Here is a 9,979-nt window from a genome sequence, read left to right on the forward strand (position 1 = left end):
ATAGGCTTGTAATAGTTCTAAGTATATGTAGTTAATTACATGTGCATTCTTTAATCAAGAGGTCTTTATAGGCTTGTAATGATGGAGAAAGGCCACATGGAATCGAATTTGAAAAATAAAAAGTAATAGCATAGATGTAATAATAATTAAATAGCATGAAATCATGTCATAAGATACGTAGGAGTGATAAGTGTGCTAGTAAAAGTTGATATGGGTGTCTTCTTCCTTTTCTTTTTCTTCTTCTCCTTTTTTTTACTTTACTTTTCTTTCTTTTTCTTGAACATTCCTTCTTTTTCTTATTTTTTTTTCTTACGCCATTTTTCTTCTTTCCTTTTTTTTTTTTGCACCTTGTATATAAAAGATGTAGCACAATATCCTGATAATAATAATTTCCTGACATGAATAAAAAATGCTGTATAAAAAAAATTCATGCATATATACCTTTTTATAAAATTGATGGCTAATGAAAAGTGATAGGCCCAAAAGGGGTGACTAGGGATATATTATGTGTATCGCTTGTGTTTGGGATAAAAGGGGTTTAGAATTAGAATGCCTCTATCATATTAAAGAATTGCACGAGTTAGACAACAGATAAGAGAATTAAGACAAGTTCTGAAGAGAAACTAGCATAGAAGGTAATCACACAATTTAAAAAAATTTAAGGCCAAGAATGCTTCCAACAAGGTTATCTCTCTTACAGTCCTGTTCACACAGCCTCACTGAAGACTTCGATTGTTCTCAATGCATTAAATCACTTGTCTCTAGGATGGCTCTTAGAATTTTAATCAATAAAAAATAATAACAATTAACATTGGATTTGAAAAATTCATGCAAGTATCAGTGCAATCAAGATAACAATTTTAATGAAAAACAGGAGTCAAGAATTTAAATTCAGAAAGGTTTTCAATTAATAGGGCATATTCAAGATGTCAGCTAATTAATCAGTTCATTCCTTCCTCCACATTTAAATAAAACATTGTCCTTAATATTACAGAAAGTAAAGAAAAGAGAAAGGAACTGGTACTCCCCTTATTTATATTTCTGATTATGATTTGGAGTTCTTCCTTAAGTCTCTTCAATAATGCATCGTCTTCCTACAACAAAATCTGGAGCAAGGTCCTTGTGGAAAAAATTGTGGGGATAATAGACAATAAAATGAAATATGAACAAATTAAGAAAAATAAACAAATTAAATCAAATAAATAAAAATTTATTGGGTTGCCTCCCAACCAGTGCTAAATTTAATGTCTATAGCTAGACATAGCTGTAGTGGGTTAGACTTCATTCAGAGAGATGGATTTTGATGTCTCAACTTGGATTCCTTCAGAATATAACTTTAAGCGTTGTCCATGAACCACAAATGTCATTCTATCATTAGCTTGAACTTCAACAGCTCCATACGACTTTACATCTATAACTTCAAAAGGTGACCACCTTGATCTCAACTTACCTGGGAATAGCTTCAAGCAGGAGTTAAATAGTAAAACTTTTTGCCCAACTTTAAATCCTCTCTTTAGATTCTTTTGTCATGCCAAGCTTTAGTTCTCTCCTTGTATATACGAGTATTCTCAAAGGACTCCCTTCTAATCTCATCTAACTCATTGAGTTGGAGAACACGTTTGTCACCTGTAGCTTTCAAATCATAGTTCAAAGCATGCACAGCCCAATATGCTCGATGCTCAATCTCTATAGGAAGATGACACGACTTGCCATATACTAGTTTGTAAGGGGACATACCTAATGGTGTCTTATATGCAGTTCTATATGCTCACAATGCATCATTCAACTTTAAAGACCAATCTTTCTTAGATGCACTTACAGTTTTTTCCAATATGCCCTTTAGCTCCCTATTAAAGACTTCTACTTAGCCACTAGTTTGAGGATGATATGTGGTGCTTGCTCAAAGATGACACCCATATTTGCCTAATAAGGATTTGAATTGGTGGTTCCTAAAACACACCCCATTATCACATATGATGGCTCTAGGGACACCAAATCTAGAAAAAATCTGTTTAACAAATCTGACCACGTTAGATGCTTTATTATTTGGCAATGCAATAGCTTCTACCCATTTAGTAACATAATCAACAGCAACAAGTATGTAGAGATTACCGTAAGAGGGAGGAGAAGGCCCCATAAGGTCAAGGCCCTAAATATCAAAAGTTTTAACCTTTAATATGCCTTACTAGGGCATCTTATCCTCTTACCAATGGTACCTGTTCGTTGGCATTTGTCACAAGTTGTCACAAAGGTCCTTGCACCCTTAAATAGTGTAGGCCAATAAAACCTAATTTGAAGTACTTTAGCTACCGTCCTGTCAGTCCTATGGTGGCCTCCATAAGGTGATAAATGGCATCCTTCAAGAATTTTGACCATCTCCTCATTTGGCACACATCTCCATATGATCCCATCTACACACCTTCTAAATAGAAGTGGCTCATCTCAAAGGTAATCTCTTGCTTCTGCTAGTAATCTCTTCCTTTGATAATTATTCATGCTATCAAGGACTATACTTGTAACAACATAATTAACAAAATCTGCAAACCAAGGAGCAGGTAGAGATTGAACTACCCAAAGTCTCTCATATGGGAATTCTTCATTTATAGGAGTATTATTTTGGGGTAGATGTTCTAGTCGAGAGAGATGATCTATAACTAGATTTTCTACACCCTTTTTATCTCTAATTTCAACATCAAATTCTTGTAAAAGAAGAACCATCTAATCAATCTAGCTTTAGCATTTTTTTATTCATTAGATATTTTAGAGCATAGTGGCCAATATAAACAATCACTTTAGAATGGGAAAGATAGGATCGAAATTTTTCAAATGCAAAAACCATAGCCAAAAATTCTTTTTCAGTGGTAGCATAATTACGTTGTGTTCCATCTAAGACTCTACTTGCATAATAGATGACATGTAAGCTCTTGTTCTTTCTTTGTCCTAAAACAGCCCCTATAGCGAAATCACTAGCATCGTACATAATTTCAAAAGGAAAACTCCAATAAGGGGGAACAACTATGGGAGTAGAAACCAAAACAGATTTTAATTTATTAAAAGCACTCAAACAAGCATCATAAAAAATAAAAGGGGTATCCTGCACAAGAAGGTTAGTGAGAGGTTTAGCAATTTTAGCAAAGTCCTAAATGAATCTTCTATAAAAGCCTGCATGACCTAGGAAACTCCTTGTGCCTTTCACTGAGGTGGGTGGAGGCATATTTTCAATAGTTTCAACCTTTGCCTTATCCACCTCAATTCCTCTTTCAAAAACTTTATGGTCTAGGACTATACCTTTATTCACCATAAAGTGACATTTTTCCCAATTAAGTACAAGGCGCGTCTCTTGACATCTCTACAAAACTTTAGAAAGATTGGTCAAACAAAAATCAAAAGTATCATCAAATACAGAGGAATCATCCATAAAGATTTCAATTATATCCTCTACCATATCAGAAAATATAGCCATCATCCATCTTTGGAAAGTAGCAGGGGCATTACAAAGCCCAAAGGGCATCCTACGGTAAGCATAAGTATCATAAGGACAAATAAAAGTTGTTTTCTCTTGGTCTTCTGGTGCTATTGGTATTTCAAAATACCCAGAGTAACCATCTAGAAAAAAATAATAACTATGCCTTGCTATTCTTTCCAATATATTACCCATAAATGGAAGAGGGAAGTGGTCTTTACGTATTGCTTCATTTAATTTTTTATAATCTATACAAACACGCTACCCAGTTACCACTCTTGTGGAGATAAGCTCATTCTTATCATTTTTTATCACAATTGTACCTCCCTTCTTTGGGACTACTTGTATTAGACTCACCCAAGAACTGTCAGAGATAGGATGAATAATACTTCAATTAATCAGTTTCAAAACTTTTGCTCTGACTACTTCCTTTATAGATGGGTTAAGCCTTCTTTGTTGTTGCACCTTAGGTGTGTAATTTTCCTCCATAAGGATTCTATGTGTACAAATAGAGGGGCTGATACCCTTTATGTCAACTATAAACCATTCAATGGCCAACTTAAACTCCCCCAGGACCCTTAACAGCTTATCTTCGTGTTCATAATTTAAAACAGAAGAAACTATAATAGGAAAAGTGTTAGAATTACCTAAAAATGCATATTTTAAATGAGAGGGCACGAGCTTTGTAACATCCCAACTTTTGAGCCTAGAAGTACCAGAAATAGTCTGAATTGGATAGGCTACTAGATCCCTTTTGAGCAGAAGTCTCAAAGATGAGAAAGGAAGTCAAAGCAGTTTTAGGGATTGAAATGCAAAGTAAAAGTTTTTAGGGGCTCAAGTATAATTAAGACTGGAGGCTCCAATAAAGTCTTAAGGGCCCATAAAGAGAATAGAGAGTAGAAACAGGCCAATGGTTAAATTAGAAACCTCAAAGAGAGGATTGTATGAAGTTAAGTCCAAGTAGGGACTAAACTGTAAATTCAGAAAGCTATAATCAACAGGGGTAAAAATGGAAGAGTATACAGAGAACTCTAAAAAAATATCAAAAAATGGGAAATAATATTCTAAGGCTCTTCTGTGAAGAGAAATGACAAAAATACCCCTAAGACAGCTTAAATGGAATTTATAAGGTTATGGCTGATAAAAAGCACATTGTTTAAGGTAATTATTTAAAATAGCAAGAGACCTCAAAAATGTCCAAAAAAAAATGAGGTTAAATGGTTGAAAGGTTGTATTAATTTATAAAATTATTCTTGCAACCAACAGGTTAGTGGAGTGGCTTTAATAAATATAAAGCCGATTATGTCGATAAAAGAACATTTTAGTAAATGAATTTTTATGCAAGGCTTAAAGGAAGTGTTATGGCCTAAGAAAATTCATAAATACTTTGTAGAATTAAAGGGAATTTATGGAGTAGGCGGACGAATTTTTTGAGCTCTGGAAGGCCATAAAGAAAGTCGGAGAAACATGGGCTAAGTAAATTCGGAGGAAACTTAAGGATTAAGTTTTGATCCAATGGCTAGGATTTAATCTCCCTTTTCCTCCACCACTTTTGTAACACCTAGCATCTTCTAGAAGAATAAGGTAAGAATGATGCAAGAAGATGATGCAATGATGATATAAAAGTCAACTTAGAGTTCCAGGATTGTCCTTACTCTTTATATTAGCCACCAAGGGTATTTTGGTCCATTCAAGCCAAAGTTTTGGCTATACCTTGGAAAAGCATTTTGGAAGCCACTTTTAGAGGGAAAACTCTACCAAAATTTAGAGAGAAAAAAGTAGAGGTGAAGGCCAAGAAGAAGGAACAAGATTCAAGTTTCAAGATCAAGGTATGTGATGGTTATAGCATCTGACTAGATGCCTATTTCGAATAAGTTACTCTTTGTATATAATTCTAAAAATTAGCATGATTAAAGTACACTCTGTAAGATTTAAATCCATAGGTAGAAAACTTTATTTGGATATGTGTACAATTTATGGTGATTTTTCAAATTTAGGGTTTGAAATCTGGAAACAGTGTTTAGCCTTTGGAAGAGTAGCGAATTCTGTACAATTCTGATACTGTTCAGCAGAGAATTGGTTCCTAAAACTATTTTTCCTTTAAAGAGAACTTAAGGATCTTTCAGTGATACTTAGAACCACTTAGTTTTGATTTTTTTAGAATTAGTTATGAATTTTTGAAGTTGGACCTGTAATTTGGAACTTAAATAGTGAATAGTAACCCGAGTAATTATATTGAAATTTTAAATCCACGGGCTTGTGTCATGATCTGCTTGAACTATAACGCTTATGAATGCGTGCTTTGAGGGATTAAAGGTAGGACATTTCATTTTAGTATCAGAGCAAAGGTTCTGGCAAGTATCTAAACAAAGCAAAGATTCTAGTAAGTGTTTAAACAAAACAAAGTTTTGGTAGGGGTTCTGACTAAGGTATAAGTAGAGTATTGGTTCAAGTAAAGCCCGGTATGAGAGAAAACCTAAATTAGAAAAGTAACAGGTTACTAGGATTGGTCCAACTGAGATTAATATATTGAGGTGTTTTCTCCAAGGGAAATAGACATGGAAGAGAAGTAAGGAAAGACAGAGAGTAACCTAAGAGATAGGTAGTCGCTGTTAAGAGACTCCCCCTCAGGAGAGGAGTGTTTGAGCTGAGAGAGCTTGACCAGGGAATGAATCAAAGTTGAAAGATGTCTCCAGAGGGTAATAGGTAAGAGTATGATAAGCCAATAAGGAATAGGAGCCCAGACCCTAATGGGGAAGCAGGGTGACAACCTAAGCCTCGGGTGATTGGTTAAAGGTGCTTGACTAGAATGTCACACAGCAGAAATGTTTTAATGATCAATGCCTACTGTGTAATATGGTCACTTTATAATTAGTATATGACCATAGAAATGAATAGTTAAAGGTACAATAAGCTAGTCAGAGGTATAAGTTAATACCCTAGCAAGGGAACCGAATGTCAACCTATACCTTAAGTAATCGATGTGACCTCGATAGAGGCAAGGTAATAGGATAATATGCTTGAGGTTCGTTCAAATCCCTGAATAGAGATAGAAATCCTTATGGAATAGTGAACTAAGAGAGATAGAGATTACATGATAATGAATGAAAGGTCAATGATGACCTAGGGGCCTGACCTAGATACCACACAGTAAGGTGATTATGTTGGAAATTGTGCCCTAGGGGCCAATCATTATGTTATGAACATTGTTGATTTATGAATTTATTAATTATATTATCATATTATTTGCATGTTTACTGTGATGACTGTCCTTGGATAACTCATGATTTATCCTAAATGTCCCTGGTCGGTCATCTATGTGGGAGCAGAGATGAAATAAGACCAGTATGACTTTAAAGATATATAGAGATATAAATTAAAGTCATAGGCACATGTAAGAGTACAAGGTGTTGGACCGACCCACTATGAGAGAGCTGCATGGGTTAAGTCATAAGGCTCTCTCATATACAAACCATGTCACTGTGCCCTTTGACCTAAGATCATCATGGATTCCTACATGAGAAACGCTCAGCTTTGACCTAGTCAAAAGTCACTTTTGACCGAGTGATCATAAAGACTATGTTCAGGCTTAGTGGTTTTTCATACAGAGGAATGTGAATGGTCAAGATGGAATTTGTCCCTCACATTCGTAGAGAGATATTACTAGGCCCCTCGATGAGTGGGTTTGAGAAATGTATGGCCATACTATAATGAAAGGTAGTTCCGTTTCTATACTCAGACTACTCAGGGATCGAGAAAGTAACGGTCATGAATAGAAGGATGACGTTCTCCATGCCTCATCCATGACCAAAATGTCGTGTGACAAAAGGGACGTGATATGGTTGTATGAAAGGTTACATCGTTCATCGATCCTCATATGATTTGGGTAGTTGTGATGTCTTGCTAGAGACCGCTTACGACTTGAGTCATTATAGTAAATGGCCCACTGCCAACTTCATATGGGCCTACAGGGTCGCACACAAAATAGCCCAACACGAGATATGGTGTCTAGATTCATTGAATCTAAGATATGTCCAGATTCAATGAATAATATAGGGTGGACGTCTATATATATATAAATTCGCATATATATATTATATGATATAAGAGATATTTATGAGATTTGATTTATAAGGATAAATTAAATCTATATCATTTTTTAAATTGATAAGGCATAATATCTCAAATTTGATTTATTAGAATAAATCAAATATAATTCCGTCATATCTTTAATTGTGAATTAAATGAATAAGTGAATCAAATCTGTAGGACGGATTTAATATAAAAACCGTATTTATTTAATTAATTTCTTATCAGATTACGCAATGTGATATTGTATTAATTTCGGAATTAATTTAGGATTAATTCCGAAATCCAATATCCTTAGCGTCCTTTATATATTTGATATTAGGAGCTAGGGTTTTTGGGCGTGTGAGGGTGCAAAACGTTTGCAAATAAGAAACGGCCAATAGAGAGACGGTGAGGACGGATTCTCAAAAACCCTAGAAGGACAAGAGGCGCTAGCACGTCGTTCGTGATTGGAACGCTGTTCGTGTGGATACCGGTAGAGGAAGCCGATCTGAATCGTCGACTTCTCACAACAAAAAGAAGAGCATAGGCATCCCAAATGTCGGAATCCTCGAGCCACCATCTATTCGAATACCGCAGGTAACACCTCTTACCACTTGACTTAAACACAATCGTTAGATCCGGGCAAGGAATTGGAAAATTAAAGGTTATTTTTCACTGTGTGTCTTCCAATTTCTTACAATAAGAAGGCGTTCTTGCTAAGGCTTCTATAAAAGGCACATTAATTTGGATATTTCTTAACATCTTGAGAAACCTTTGGAAGCCTAAATCTTGATCTTTCTTTTTAAGACGTTCAAGATATGAGATAAGAGGTATATAAGGTTTGAGTCCAGATGGAGAAGGACTACTTTGAATCACATTATTAGCCTTGGGAACTTCAATTACCTCATTATTATCTCCAGTATTCTTCTCATCACTTACCTTGTTCTAAGTCCATTTAGCCCCAATGTTAGCTTCTTGAAGTTCTTTACCATTCTGTAAGGTGACTGCCATGACTCCCTCCCTTAGATTGACTTTAGTATTGCTAGGAAATTTGTTTTGACCCTGTCCAGTAAGGAAGCTAGTCAAATTGCTTGTTTAAGCTTCCACATTTTTCATAGTTTCCCATTTGCGACTCTATGTTTCTTACAGAAGCTTGAGTTAATGCAACTGCTTACTTGAGTTGGTAAATTTCTTGATTCATGTTCTTCATGTGGTTAGCTTGGTAAGTGGCCATTTGAGCTAAAGCTTCCTCCAACCTTGTTGTGTGATCCTCCATTATGTTTCTTTGCTGTTAGAAACCTGGTGATGCTTGTGGCCTTTGAGGGGTAGAATTTTTCAAATGTGAAATTAGGATGATTTCTCCACCTCGGATTATATGTGTTGGAGTATGGGTTATTCTTGGGACTGGCACTCATATAGTTAGCCTCCTCCACATAATCACCATCATTGTCTGCATGAAGAGAATTATTAATAGATGGAATAGAAAGGGAATTAACAGGATTAAAAATTTTCACTAATAAATTCAAAGTCTTTGTTAAATCCCTTAAGTCAAGAGAGAGGTCTGAAGTAGTGACTTCGTTAGCCACTGCCCTCCTTCCTCGAATTGACTTTTGCCTTGAATTTGATGCTAAAGTCTTGTAAATGTCCTCTCTTTCTTTAGCTGTCATGTTATTTGGATCACCATGAGCTACATTATCGACTTTGCTTTGATTGTCCGATGTGAGCCCATTATAGAAAAAATCCATTAAGAGTATATGTGGGAATTGATGATGAGGACATTGGCTAATAAGGAGATTATACCGCTCCCATGCTTCATGGAATGACTCATTAGCTTGTTGCTTGAAGAAGTGAATCTTGTCCCTTAACTCTAAAGTCTTCTGTGGTGAGTAATATTTTAGCATAAACTGCTCGTACATTTGATTCCAAGATGTTATAGAACCTTCTGGTAAGAGCAGAAGCCATTGATGAGCACCTCCCTTCACACAGTACGGAAAGCAACACAACTTCAAATCGTCATTTGATAAGCCATTCAATGGCAACATGTAAATTACTGCATAATACTCCCTTATAAAATCCAAGGCATCTTCAGTTGTATGCCCATTGAAATTAGGTAGTGCATTCTGATATATGTTTTTAAATTCATAATTACACACAGCAGTACTTAGCTTCATGCAAGATGGATTAGAAGTAATAAGGGGGGGGCATTGGATATCACAGAATGTGATATTTTGCTCTGGAACAATAGCACCCTCAGACATCTCTCTTCTTCGTTGACTTTATTTTTCTGCAAAATCATTCAATTTCTAAATTAATAGGAGTCAAAGTAGAGTTACCAGAACTTCTTAATTGCATTAAAAAGACAAAAACTAAAATAAAATAAAGAGAAAAAATAAAAAAAATTAATAAAAAATAAAGAAAAATAAAATTTGAAGAATTAGTAAATCT

The 9,979-nt window shown here is 35.3% G+C and overlaps 1 non-coding gene across 1 annotated transcript; it reads left to right on the forward strand.

Annotated features, from left to right (window-relative positions):
• The first annotated feature begins 9,295 nt into the window (after positions 1-9,295).
• Positions 9,296-9,401, forward strand: LOC114761071 (small nucleolar RNA R71). The gene has a single exon (XR_003742112.1). It is a non-coding gene; the product is annotated as a small nucleolar RNA R71 (small nucleolar RNA).
• The last annotated feature ends 578 nt before the right edge of the window (positions 9,402-9,979 follow it).

This window comes from Neltuma alba, unplaced genomic scaffold, assembly GCF_004799145.2.
Source record: "Neltuma alba isolate B1F8T4 unplaced genomic scaffold, ASM479914v2 tig00011072_pilon, whole genome shotgun sequence".
Lineage (NCBI taxonomy): Eukaryota > Viridiplantae > Streptophyta > Magnoliopsida > Fabales > Fabaceae > Neltuma > Neltuma alba.